General features: G+C 29.1%; 1 non-coding gene across 1 annotated transcript; it reads right to left on the reverse strand.

Moving 5' to 3' along the window:
- Nucleotides 1-5,128: 5,128 nt before the first annotated feature.
- Nucleotides 5,129-5,201, reverse strand: TRNAA-AGC (transfer RNA alanine (anticodon AGC)). The gene has a single exon. It is a non-coding gene; the product is annotated as a tRNA-Ala (tRNA).
- Nucleotides 5,202-13,807: the final 8,606 nt, after the last annotated feature.

Consider the following 13,807-nt stretch of genomic DNA (forward strand, 5'->3'; position numbering starts at 1 on the left):
ACAAAATTCGGTAAGCGCGAAAGTAGCTTATTAAAAAGCTGCGTCGAAAGTCAATATTGGAATATATACAGATAAAATAATATAATTATTTTTAACACAATCCTTGAGATAAGTCATACGTCATGTATAGCAATTTATATTTTTAAATTGAGTGTATTTTAAATATTGATAATAAATAAATGTAAGCTGCGTTTACGTCTGAGGGGAGATCTAGGGGTCACACACCTTTTCGCGATTACGCAAGGCGTCAAAACGAGCCCTCCGTGTCTAATCGGCCTTAAAAGGCGACGCGTCCGATCGAAAAGAAACGAGAGAATTAGACGAATGGCCGCAAAATGGCCACAATTTCCGATCGCGTAGATTGTACGCCATAAATAATGACAGCACGCATCATCAATTATCAATTAATGCCCGTTTAAGAACGGCCGTCATAAATCCAACGCGCGACTTAACGGCCGTTTTACGCTCTGATGCGTTACTTTGTCTCGGCAAGGACGAAACGGATCGGACGAATTTTCAAGGTCGAATAAACTGACCTATGTCTTAATTAAATCTATAGCCTTAAATTTAAACTTTAAATGATTGCGAATAAATTTATTTGAATAGCAATAAAAATCATAAGTCTTTTACTTTGATAAAAACAAACCACCAGCACAATAAATTATTACCAACACATTAAACCTAATATAATATATAAGTAGGTGACTAATACCTGAAAGACTTGGGTTCGAATCTCATATTAAACCTGGTGTTTTTAAGTATGTACGGAATTATTTATTTATATATAATTTTATTTAAAATTTAACATCACAGATTAGTTTTCATTTCACTGTCAAATATCGTGATGAATGGTTAAAATAAAATGTAACTGGATCGTGCTGTATCTCTGTTTTTAAATAATGAAATAAATGTCACTGAATGACGATTTCGATTCACTGGCTTATTAAAAATAGTAGTTGTTTATTGTGTAACGCATTGGACTAATGATTGTCATGTTGCAAGAAAGATTCACAATAAATTATCGTAAAAAAATTTTAATTGCGAATTTATCCAATATTTTCACATTTTTTTGACACTCGGATATAAGTTAAGGTCTATATAAATTAACACGTTTATTTCAGATATGCAGGGCCGGATTTATCTATAAGTTAATAAGGCCTGAGTCTAAAGCTTTTAGCCGATGTGTGTCACAACAATTTTGAGTATTAAATATCGGCAATTATCTTTGTATTTTATAACTAGTAGCAAAAATCGATCAACTTTTACATGGTCCTATTAAGCAATATGGAAATTCCGGTTCTGTAAAATCTTGTTTGTCATAAACTACATGTGAGAAGATTATACAACTCATGACAAAAAAAAGTTAAGGTTAATATTGTGGCTAACTTGAAAAAAAATCGATTTTCAGTACATTTTACTACTGACATTTTACACATTAAACAATTCACTCTAATATGTAGCACCTAAAAACTTCCCTTAAGCTAAAATATCACTTAGTGGCAAGCATATTTGGTTTAGTATTTAACTATCTAAATACTAACCTTGACATAGCAAGACAAGATCCAAAAAATCATATTTTTAAGATTCATCCATGGGCTGGTCACTAAATTTGGTAAGTTGTTCAACTTTTGATTTTTGCCTTGATTAAGTTAATTATATTAGTGTTGTCAATGAGATTTATATCTTCTTTTCATCATTCACAAAAAGATGGGCAGTTCTAAAATCATACCTGAAACCCCAGTCGAAAGTGTCCAAATATTTAACATACTAAACGGGAGACATGTACAAAAGCCACAGAAGCTATTTTAAGTTACAATGCTATCACTGATGCCCCAAGTCACTTTTACTCTGATGTTAATGTAAAGGGTGAACTATGTTTCAAGCTAACAATCTTATGCAGAGAATGGAATATTGGAACCATGTGTTAGGCCATCTTTACGAAGTCAATAAAGTCATGTAGAAATCAAACCTGTTATTGAGACTTCTGCAGGTTTGTACAGGGCACTTCAGGATTTTCACAGAAAATTTTAAAGAACTTGAGCAACGAGCCAAATTTTGATTACAGAACTGTCAGAAGATAAAAATTAAGAATGAAAATGAAGGATGTGCAGTTGGTTCTGATGCCATACATAAGCTTGGAATAAAATTGTTTTTTCCTTTACTAGATGCACTTGAAAGCAATTAAAAATTAAGAGCTGCTGTGTATAATAATGTTTTATTATTTTGCAGAAATGTTTTCCTTTCATGGCAATCTGACATTATCGAAGTATGAAATTTAGCAAGGTGTTGAACTGTTGATTGAAACATACCTATACCCTATTTGCTTTAACACAGTCAGTTTGAGAGCTAACCATTTCATCATTATTAATAATTGAGAAAAAGATGGCAAGTTAGGGTTTACGCCCCAATTATTAGCTCTAAAGCACACGATAAAAATATACGTTTAATATACATAACATTACCTCGATTGATTGATAAATATAAAAAACATAGTAATGATTTTGATTTCTATAAATTTATTCAAAATATTGATATTTTTAATAAATTATGATAAAAAAGGACTATAATATGAAATTTATTATATTATTAGACTTGACACATCACTACAAAAAAAAACTACAACGTATACATATATTTGTAGTAAAAGTTTTAAATTATAATTTTTTTATAAGTTTAATGTATAATAGATATAAAAATAATATATTCTGTCAAAAAAATATCAAAATTAATTTATTTAGAAAGTTGACTTTCTTTATGTTTAATTTTATTAACTAATGGTATATTTAATTTATGCTTACTTACATTCGGTAATTGCTAATATTGTCATTGAAATCTGATCATCAATCATCAAACGAGTTTCCGACGCTACGCAAAAAAAAAATTCAGTTCTTTTTCATCAAAATCTTAAAAAATTAATTAGCTAGAATGTAATTAAATCCTATTTATTACGAACTTAAATTGTGTCAATGAATTAAATATAAGCAAAATAAATACTTATTACTCTTCTCTGGTAAACCAAAGCACACAATAATATACAAAATAATATAATATACAAATAAACTTAGAACACCTATATTGAAAAAATGTGTATCCTTGAGCAATTCCTACCATTCCCATGCATTGCCAGTATCCATTATAATTTCGTGACAATCGCCACATTAGCGCCAGCATCCTTGCTCAGCATCCCCGGAGATCAAAAGTGGACATACGTGATCTTCGTTTTCTTCTCGATCACGTACGTTGCCTTGTCAAATTGACTCCATAAATCCTGACGCGAAAGCGCCGGTCATCGCCGGTAAAATTTATCATTATTTTTTTTCACATCGTGATTTCGTTAGGCCAATCACGTGTAACAATGAAGATGTTCTTCGAATATTTCACACGTTCAATTTTTGACGGCGAGCTCACGAGCATCTTCTTTGCCACAATGTCGATTAATTAAAAGAAAAAAAAACGAGTTAAGTAAAGATTTTGTGATGCATCTTTAGAGATTCATGCGATCACGACTGTACGAATGAGGCCTGATGATGGACAGATCTAATAACCTCTGAACTATTTCGACGTGTTAATCATTAATGGGAATTGCCTTTTTTATTTTTTTAAATTAACATATAAGGGTTATATTGCTAATTATGTTTGCATCTACCACTATAAGACGACAGCACAAAATGCTTGTTCAAAAGAGTGTGAAACCATAATAAATGCGTTACATCTTAAGTAGTTATAGTACATATAAAAAAACAATCATAGAAACATATACATGATGTATCAGAAAATTAATGAAATAATAAATTTTAATTGAGAATGTGAAATAGACAATTTTCTTTGCTATACATCTACATTTTTTAACTTATAATTAACCATAAGTGCTATATTGTTATACCAAACCCAAAACTATAATATCAAAAGTGGTGTGACTTTGCAGTCAGGTAGGTGCCGAAAAAACTGGTAACAGTTTATTTTTAAAGGTAAGTTTTAAAAGTCTAAGATTGTTCGATTTGAAAATTCAGCTAAAAATACCTAAATTAACTGCTACTAATTTACATCCGTTGAAAGCAATAAAGTCAACAATAATTTGCAAATAAATTTTAACGCAAATGGAGGCACGTCAAAAAACTACAATCTGTTCATTTGAATAATAATGTTTATAGTAAAAGTACTGTCTAGAAAGTGGGTGCTTTTGAAGGCAATGTTCCGCTTCTATTATTTCTTGTATGTATAAAAAGGGCTGAAGAAACTTATACCTGAAATACATCAGTACATACATCATAAACAACGTTTAGTTCAGACTCATTATTTGTGGTCGTTTTTTACTTTTTTATGCATATATTCATGTTATGATTTTTTTCCAGAATAGGACCTCTCAAGGAGGGAATTAGTCCCCTCTCCTCTTCCCCTAACACAATCGATTAAATAATTCTCCGACTCCTTGACGCATAGACTTGAAAAAGTGATATTATTTTTTTTTTAAAAACGTTCAATATGGTGATATTTTTGTGCTTAACAACACCTGTTAAAACTACCTGCCAATTAAATTTTAGTCACAATATACATACACTTGTGGAAAATAAAGTAACAGTAATGGTGTTACATTATTATGGCAGTTCTTTTTATGTGCCAAGTGTCTATAAACCTTCAAACCAATAACTCCCTTCGTTCATAACGCTGCTTTCGTTATTGTATATGAATATATTGGTCCTCTTTTATCAATCTAACATACTTCTACAGCATAAAATTTCAAATGCACAAAACCATCACTTAAAGCATATTAATATCCATATTTACTTTCTCGAATGCTTCTTCGAAATCAATATTCACATTATATAACATATATTTATATATTTTTAGGTTTACAGAAAATACAAGCAACTTACTTTAATTCAATAAATTAAAATCAAATATTCTTATTTGCTTCTTTGCTATTTTCTGTACTTTTCAAAAGTAAAATAATGACTTCTTTTTACTGGTAGCATGATATTGTGTGCGCGTATATACATATATGTTACTGATGTATAAGTGCACTTTGATACATATTTATTTTAATGGATTTTAAACTTATTTAATTTCTCCAATGTGTCTCATTGCAACATTTTGTGGATGTTTAAATATAAAAAATAATAAAAATAACTGGAGGCGCCGGGTATCGATCCCGGTACCTCTCACATGCTAAGCGAGCGCTCTACCATCTGAGCTACGCCCCCGGTATCAGATAAGAAATATATTTTGGAACCACTGAGATTGACATATGTATTATGGATAAAACGTATTTGTATAATTAGATATTAAATAAATGCTGATTAAATAATGATTCTAAAAAAATATTCTAATAAATGACAAAAAAAATGTTTCGTCATAGATTGATTTTTTATATATATTTAACAAATTATATTTTTTTAATTATTAAAGATTATTGTACTAGCTTTATTTATCTTCGAGCCAAGTATTTAATATTTATTTTTAGAAAGAGATACTGATAGAGAAATAACAGGTGACTCACTAAAAAGTCGCTGGAGTTTAAAGGGTTAAATAGTTTAATACTCTTTAATTGATACATAATGTGATTGAAGTATATATGGATGATTAACTCAAGTAATTAATTTGATTATTTTATGTAAGATTTATTTATCAATTTATTTTCTGGCCATCTTTTTTTTGCAGTCAATTTTTCATCTTCATTTTAAAATGGTGGGGGTAAAGTTGCATTATTAAGTAATTTTTAGCCAAAAATGAAGTTCACAATTCACACTTAAAACCATTGATATGATATGTTTATAAAAGGCGATGCACTGAGCTATTGCAAAATGGGTAAGATTGAAGGGACTCGGAGACGAAGAAGAATATCAGAATTGATAATACACGTCGCCTTAGCGAAATGCAATCCATGTCAAGCTCAATAAAATACGTGACCAGGTCTCAGCATTATTGAATTATTCCACGATTGTCGCAAAGGAGCCGTACCGATTGTCACGCACCCCACAAATGACCATAATACGACCACGTAGTGCGGCGTAATGGCGTAAACCGATCCCTGATTGACCGTAGGTGTCGAGTTCGATTCCCGACGCGAACGAACATGTGCGTTGTCATTCCGATCTGGACGAATTTACATAATGGATAACCCTTCACCTCTCGTTAGCTCATCACGGATACCTGCCAAGTAATGCGGCACTTTATGTGAACGAAATCGAAAAACGGCGGTGATTTCTTTGGCAGAACAAGGGATCGCAAGTCACATTTTGATGTAGAAAAATAATATATATTCAACAAATTAAATAAAAAAATACATAAAGATAAGAATAACATATATAATTACGTGTTGATTTCAGCTGCTATTAGTTCCCAAGTTGTTCCGACGATGTCTTTAAGTGATGAAGTATGATCAGCTTTAAAAAAATTGAAAAATCACAAAGCACCAGGGATAGACAAAATTACTGGAGAGATGCTTAAGTATAGAAGTGGTGCTCTTGTTACAATAATACATAAAGTAATGTGTACCGCCTGGAAAAACGAAATAATACCAGAAGACTAGATGACTGCACTCATTGTCTCCATATGAAAAAGGAGGATAAATATAGAGGGATCTTAATACTGAGCCCCAACTTCTCCAACATAATATATAGAAGGCTAGAAAAATATGCAAATAAAATACTGGAAGAATATCAGTGTAGATTCCGAGCCAACAGATCTACCATAGATCATATCCAAACAATGAGATAGACAATATGGCATAAATATAAACAAGGACAATGAATTTATGATCCACTTGGAAGCAAATGTTACTATGCTTTCTTGAAGGTCCTGCGTTCACGGATACTCAGCAGAAAAACGAAACTCACTATATATAAAACGATTGTCCGCCCGATCATTACATATGGCAGTGAAAAATTCATAGAATCGTTAATAGCTTGAGAATATTTTTTTATTCATCTTATCATAAGAAAAGCTATTTTTTTATTAATTAGTGAAAGACTCTTAATTTTAAAAATATTTAATTAATGGTATTAATGTCTTGTATCTTCGCATTTTTATTTCTTCTATATTTTCTAGTTAAAATTTTGAGTTTAGCTCTCAATCAATGTGTTTTAATTATTTGAATAAAAAATTTAAGGCTCCTTTGGCTTTCAATCTCTCATCTACTGTGTTTTTCTACAGTGATCCTAATTAGCAGCAAAGCCATTTTCCGCAATAATTCAATAGAAAAATGGATGACCAGTTAATAAAATAAAATCTTCAATAGGATGAAGGATTTTTTTATAATTGACGCGAATAATCGAAGGTACAGAACGGATCGATCAACTTCGATTGATTACAGATCGTCGAGTTACGAAGGAATTCCGCATTTATACCCGAATCATAGAGAATGTTTGCTAACACTCATCCTTGTTATTTTTTTGTTAGGAAATTTTCTGTGGAATAAAAACTATGGAAAGCCCCCATACATTTTTAAAACGCTTTTTTTCCGGCATACAAACAACCAAAATAATCGTTTCACTTGATTTATAAATGAATTAAGTTATTTTCTATGGTAAAAAAAAGCAAAATTGTTGTATGTATATTGCAGTTATTTTGATTTTGCCAATCTAATTGCTTCACTTCGTCGATTAATTTGCATAACATATATAATAGATATGTAGAAGCTTAACATATTATTTTATATATCATAATTAAGTATAATTTTGTGGTACAATGCTTTAATTGTGCCGTCATATCCGCTATAAAATGCTTCATAGATCAATCAGTCTATTTGCAACTGTTGCACATTATAATGTATTTAATTTTATCTATGTCCGCTGCCGTTGCACAATATCAACTAGTCGTAGACAAGTATTTAACACTTGCGTTAATTATGTCAATATATTTATATAAATCGCCCCAGGCTGTGAAAGTGTCTCATGTTAGTATATACACGTACGAGAGCGTTTCACATCCTCTTTGATTGTCAAAACGAGAACGAAAATAATTTTGCGTAACGTTTTATAGCGTTGAAGGGCAACCCAAGACATGCGTATAAAACAAGCATTATATTATATATCAGTTGTATAACCATTAAAGCCACAAAAAAATGTAAACGAAAATGTATCTACTAATCCTGCAGGCTCTTCTGACACATCAACAATTTCAGATTCAAATGATCTACAACGTAATTGATAGTATGATTATCAATAACTTGAAAGTAATCAGAGAATCACTAAGATTATTTATAATGTATTTTTGATTTCAACATCTGAAATATCTTTACAATCCTCCAGAAACAATCATTACTTTAGACAACAAAAATCTATGATCTAAATCGAAAGCAGTGATAAAAAGGATAATCTACAATAGTTTCTTCGACACATATGGCAGAATGACGATCTTCAATGAGAAGGACTAACCAAATCAAATCTGCAACTAGTTTTATCTTAGTCCAAGTTTCGGCAAATGTGACGGGACCTTTGAAGAGAAAAACTAATAAGATCCATAATTAATAGCAAAATATTACACAGTAATAAAAAGTCATTTTGGACTGTAAATGAAAGTATTCTTGTAATAGTTCATATTATTTTGATTGTCAAAACGAAATCGAGAATATTTTTGCGTAACGTTTTATTGAGTTGAAGGACGGCCCAATACTTGTGTATGTAAAATGAACATATGAAAGAGATCGAATATGCTAATTAGGCACATTGTCCAATTAAAATAATAGTCGGCCGCTGTTCGAAGGGACAATGAGGCTATCGACTGGTCGGCCCTCCGGCATTCCAAGCCCCGGGCCCAGGTAAACAACCGACCTCACCTGTTCAATTTGCTTCCATTACGACATTGATATTGTCGTTGTGATTTTTTTTGTAATTTACATATGTGATCAATAACTACTATTAATTCCAGTTAACTAAATTTTATGTTATGTTCTAAAATTATATAATACAATATTATGGATTTGGAATAAAAATATATTTTAATAAATAATTTATTTTTCGCTATGATAGTATAGACATCTATTGCTCTATCTTATAATAATTTTGATTATATATTTTATTCTTATTATTTAAAACTTATATTTAAATAGACATCTGTTCCTTAAATATAAAATAATTTATTAATTTCTAAAATTAACTGTAGATGTCTATAAAATAAGATAAATTTAAATTAAAAAATATTTTATTGTTTTATTTAAACTATTGAATTTAATATAATTTTTAATATATTTAAAGAATGATTTATAAATATTTAAAATGTTTTTAGTACGTAAATAAATAATAATAGTATAAATAATTCTTCATAGATGGCACTAGAATATCAAAATTAAATTCTCCGTCGCGTCTTAAAAATAATGCATTTTCGTGCAATAATTTTAAAATAATCAATAAAACATATTATCCTTAACGCCTTATCACAAACTTTGGCAAAGACAGCGAAGACAACATGACACGATGCTGAAAGATAGTCGGTTGTCGATCGATTAGCTCTACAGCGACTTCATGATTTTTTTCAATAGAGTAAATCGGAATTTGTGCGAATTCTTACATTAAATTCATCAGCATATAATAGATATTCCGAGTTCTTAATTGTCACGTGAATGTCGTTGATATAGAGCAAAAAGAGGACCCAGATTGGATCTTTGTGGTACTCCAGAATGAGCAAAATATACATCGAAGTGCCCATAGCTCACATTCTGACGAAAACATTCCCATGTCAATCAAACAATAATCGTTTGCCATACATTTGGTCTAACACTCGACTGAGTAACGAGCAAAACTTCCATTGTCGTACATCTCAATAATGTGGCATACGTTTTTGTGTAATAAGTCGCGGTTATATTACCCTGTCAGGCCGAAATGTCAGTTGCAACCAGGGCCTCACGGTCATTAGGCATCGGCAGTTTCATGTATCAAATTATATAGGCTGAATCACTCATAACTCATGGCCATTCGTGGCGATTTCACGTGTCATTTGCCCCGAACCGATAAATCATTTTTGGATATCCTATAATGCGATGGACTCGAGCACTCGCCGACGAATTTGGCTACGACGATACCGTTCACCCCCATGTTTTTTCCTGTAACGTAAATTACATTTTAAAGTGATTTATTTTTGATACTTTGAAAAATAATATCGATGAGGCATAAAAATGAAAAATAATGAATGAGGATGTTTTACCAAATTTTATGAAAGATTTAACTTAGTATATTAAATTTAAATATATACATAATATGTATATAAATATTGTACGGTTTCAACCGAAATGGATAGATGTCGTTCCTGTGCCGTTTGGATCTTAATTGATAAATATGTTTCTTAAATGTTACAATAACATTTTAAAAATAAATATCTATAATATTATACTTAAAATTTATAATTATTATAAACATATATATTTAATTATAGTTTATGATTGAAAAACTCTGATTTTATTATATTAAAGCACTCAAATTATTAATGATTAAAGCTATAAATTTAAAATTATTAATATAGTTAATCCGAAATATTTATATTAATTAATTGTTTAAGTCTAGTTATCAGTATTCTTATTTAAGTGTCACTGTGAAGTTTATTTTAAGAAATCTGAATCTAAAATAATTTATACAAATATTGCTTATATTTTTATTGAACAATGTCCATTTCTATTGTTGCATCACTTAATGTCATAGCAACCTACATAATTCGGCCTAAACCATTCACCTCTATATTTATTCATGATGTATAGGAAAACTTAATCTGGAGTGGTCAGAATTGTTATTATAAAAATATTAATTTAGATCTCTGTCACGAAATAATACACGCCATAGATTCGTGTGATATTCGACCATACGACTTTTAACTCAAAAAGCATGACTTTTTTATAACATATTTATAATGTTAATGTATTAGTTACATATTTAGTGTATGTGTTAAAATTTAATTTCACTAACTTAACCAGTTAAAATGTAGCATACAATTTCACTGCTTATATTTGTTCACAAACGGTTGATCATATATTCACAGAAATGTGACGTTACATCATTCGGCAAAATACTACAATATTAAAAATGAATTAAACCGAAACCAAATATATTCTAACATAGTTAGCTTATTAGGTTAAGTTAGGTTTAGTTTAGGTTTGGGTTTCAACAGCAAATAGACGTTTCGCAACTGCGAAATTAAGTTTCATTTATATTTTAAAGCAGCATGTAATTTCACTTGCGCTTCTCACTTGAATTCTATTTCTGCAAGTAAAAATATAACTTCACTGATAATTTACTGCCAAATAAATTTAATAAATATTCTTTAGTCTATTTTTTTTAAAAACATTCTATATAGATTTTCCAACAGATAAAATGGTATTTATTTATATTAAAGAATAGATAACTTGCTTTAATCAATATTTAATAAAATAATATAGTATTTTTCAATAATTATTTTCAAGCAACTTTATAAGAAACATTTTACAACTATTTAGGACTAGATCAATAATTTGATTATAATTTTTTTATTGGAAAATAAATATATTTTTAAATAGATGCGGAATTCAAAACTTTTAAAAAATAATATTTTTTGCCACAAAGATAAGATAATTTGTTTCAGATATAAAAATAAAATAATTTTCCTCAATGATCTTGTTTTTAAATATTGTCAAATTTTTTTAATAAACTTTTACGCTCTTTTTTATTTTATATTTTTAATATATCAAAATATCATATTTAATTTTATGTTATATATTACTTCTTTTATTATAAATTAAATTTATATAGCTTTTAGATTTAAATATTAAAATTAAACAACCAAATTTGTTAGAATTTCTTGTAAAAAAATGATACAATAAAATCTAGCATCTGGAATTTTACGGCTTTGTTTATTTTTTTAATCTATCCTTTGCCTAGTATTTTATAGAAAAAATAATAATTTATATGTATAGATGTGTTTAAAAGTGATTTTTAACGAAGGTTTTTTCAAATAAAATTTTAATGGTTTCTAAGAATAAGATTTTTTTTTATTTCTCTGTCCTTTATTTCTAGAAAATCGTCTAGAAATATGGACATATAAAAAAATTGTATATAATATAGAGTATATAATTATATATTAACGTTATTTATCGTTGTACAATATGGATTTTTTATTCACTAATTTAATTTACAACTATTTAGTTTAATATGTATTCATTTAAACTATGATATAGTTAAGAATTAAAATATAAACGAGCGCGAAGAATATTAAATCGTATATTAAAAACATACAATTACATATTTATAAAATTATAATTTATTACAAATTATAAAGTATTACAACAGCATATTTTATTATTTATATATAATTTACATTAAAACATTATTTTATTTAGCCGGCTAATGAATCTTTACTATGATATAATCATTCTCGAATAATTTCTCCTTGCTTTTTTATTTTTTTGTTGACCGCAAATATTCCTTAAGGTCATAACAAAATGTTTGTTAATTGTATCCTATATCCCTGTTTCTTTTCTCACTACCTGCTCTGAATACAGCTGTAAATTGATCAAATTTACTTGTTTTAAAATTGCAGCGGTTGAGAATTCGCAAGCAGCCTTTATTGTAATCGAGAAATAAGAAATCATCTGTTAGACTTTTTATCAAGAAGATACAAATAAAATTATCGTATATTTGAAGCATCATTTTTGATTGTAGTTACATGTAAAATAATGTTTAATAAACCATTTTAACAATTAAAAAGTATAATTACTTAAAAATATTTTTTTTATTGTAAATAATTTATACCACTATTTATTTTATTCCATAACTCTCAATAAAGAGCTTAAATGTTTTTTTATTATAAAGAATTTCATTTTTTATTACTTAATGTTATTTTTAAAACTATAATAAAGCCATTCATTTTGCTTATACATTGCTTGTTTTTTATGGTCGAAGCTCGCCGTCGGAGGTCCCGATAAAATGGGCACGCGGTGCAATCTCAAAAATTATAGTTTTGCTCTCGATAATTGTCGGTTGCTTTCTCACGGAGGCAGAACGGACCCAGCCCATAAATTAATTGAGTCAAAAAAGTCGCATACAATCCCAATAAAGAAATAATCGACGGGGTACATATTATTACGGGACGTCCCGCCGAAGAAGTGTCGATTTTTGTCAAGAAGGATCAAAATCGACGTTGATGATTGTTCGTCGGAATCTTTAAATAATAAATTGAAATTCACACACGAGGGACTTTTTTGCACAATGAACACACAAACTTGCTCGTGAATGAAAATGTTAATGGCGAAACACGCAATGGGCGGGTTGGATTGGTTATATAACCATTGAAATGGTTCTGAAAGTGGTTCCAATTACATTTTGGTTGGGAATAGGTATTCTGATTTTTGACACTTTTTCGAATGCCAGGAATCACGGCTTTTATTTTGTAAAAAAAATACCTTAAATTAATTTCTTAAGAGTTCTATTAAATATTGATAATGATTTAGTAAAAAAAATACGTTACATTGTTAAAGTTGTAAGAGTTTTTACGTTCTACAATGTTTAATTTTTCATTAAGCATTTATGCTGATGAGAACTTATATTACAATATATTTCTGTGACTCAGTATTTGAATTTTCAATTTTCACTGGAGTGAAATTCCGGGAAATAAATAAACCTTTGGTATATCTATTTCCTAAGGCTTTTTCAAAAATAAACCTAAGCTTTACTAAAAATTTCCCGAATTTCGGGACTGTATTTTTTACATTGAACAGTACTCTTATTTATTGAAAAGTAAAATTAATTACGTAATTGTATTTTTAATAAAATGAAACTTTTAAACTCTTAAACTCTGTTGAAATTATCGGCATAAAAATAACAATATTTTTTTAAGAAATTAAAAATAA

This window comes from Plectrocnemia conspersa, unplaced genomic scaffold (genome assembly GCF_051122295.1).
Source record: "Plectrocnemia conspersa isolate PC_06_02 unplaced genomic scaffold, ASM5112229v1 ptg000003l, whole genome shotgun sequence".
NCBI classification, from domain to species: Eukaryota; Metazoa; Arthropoda; class Insecta; order Trichoptera; family Polycentropodidae; genus Plectrocnemia; species Plectrocnemia conspersa.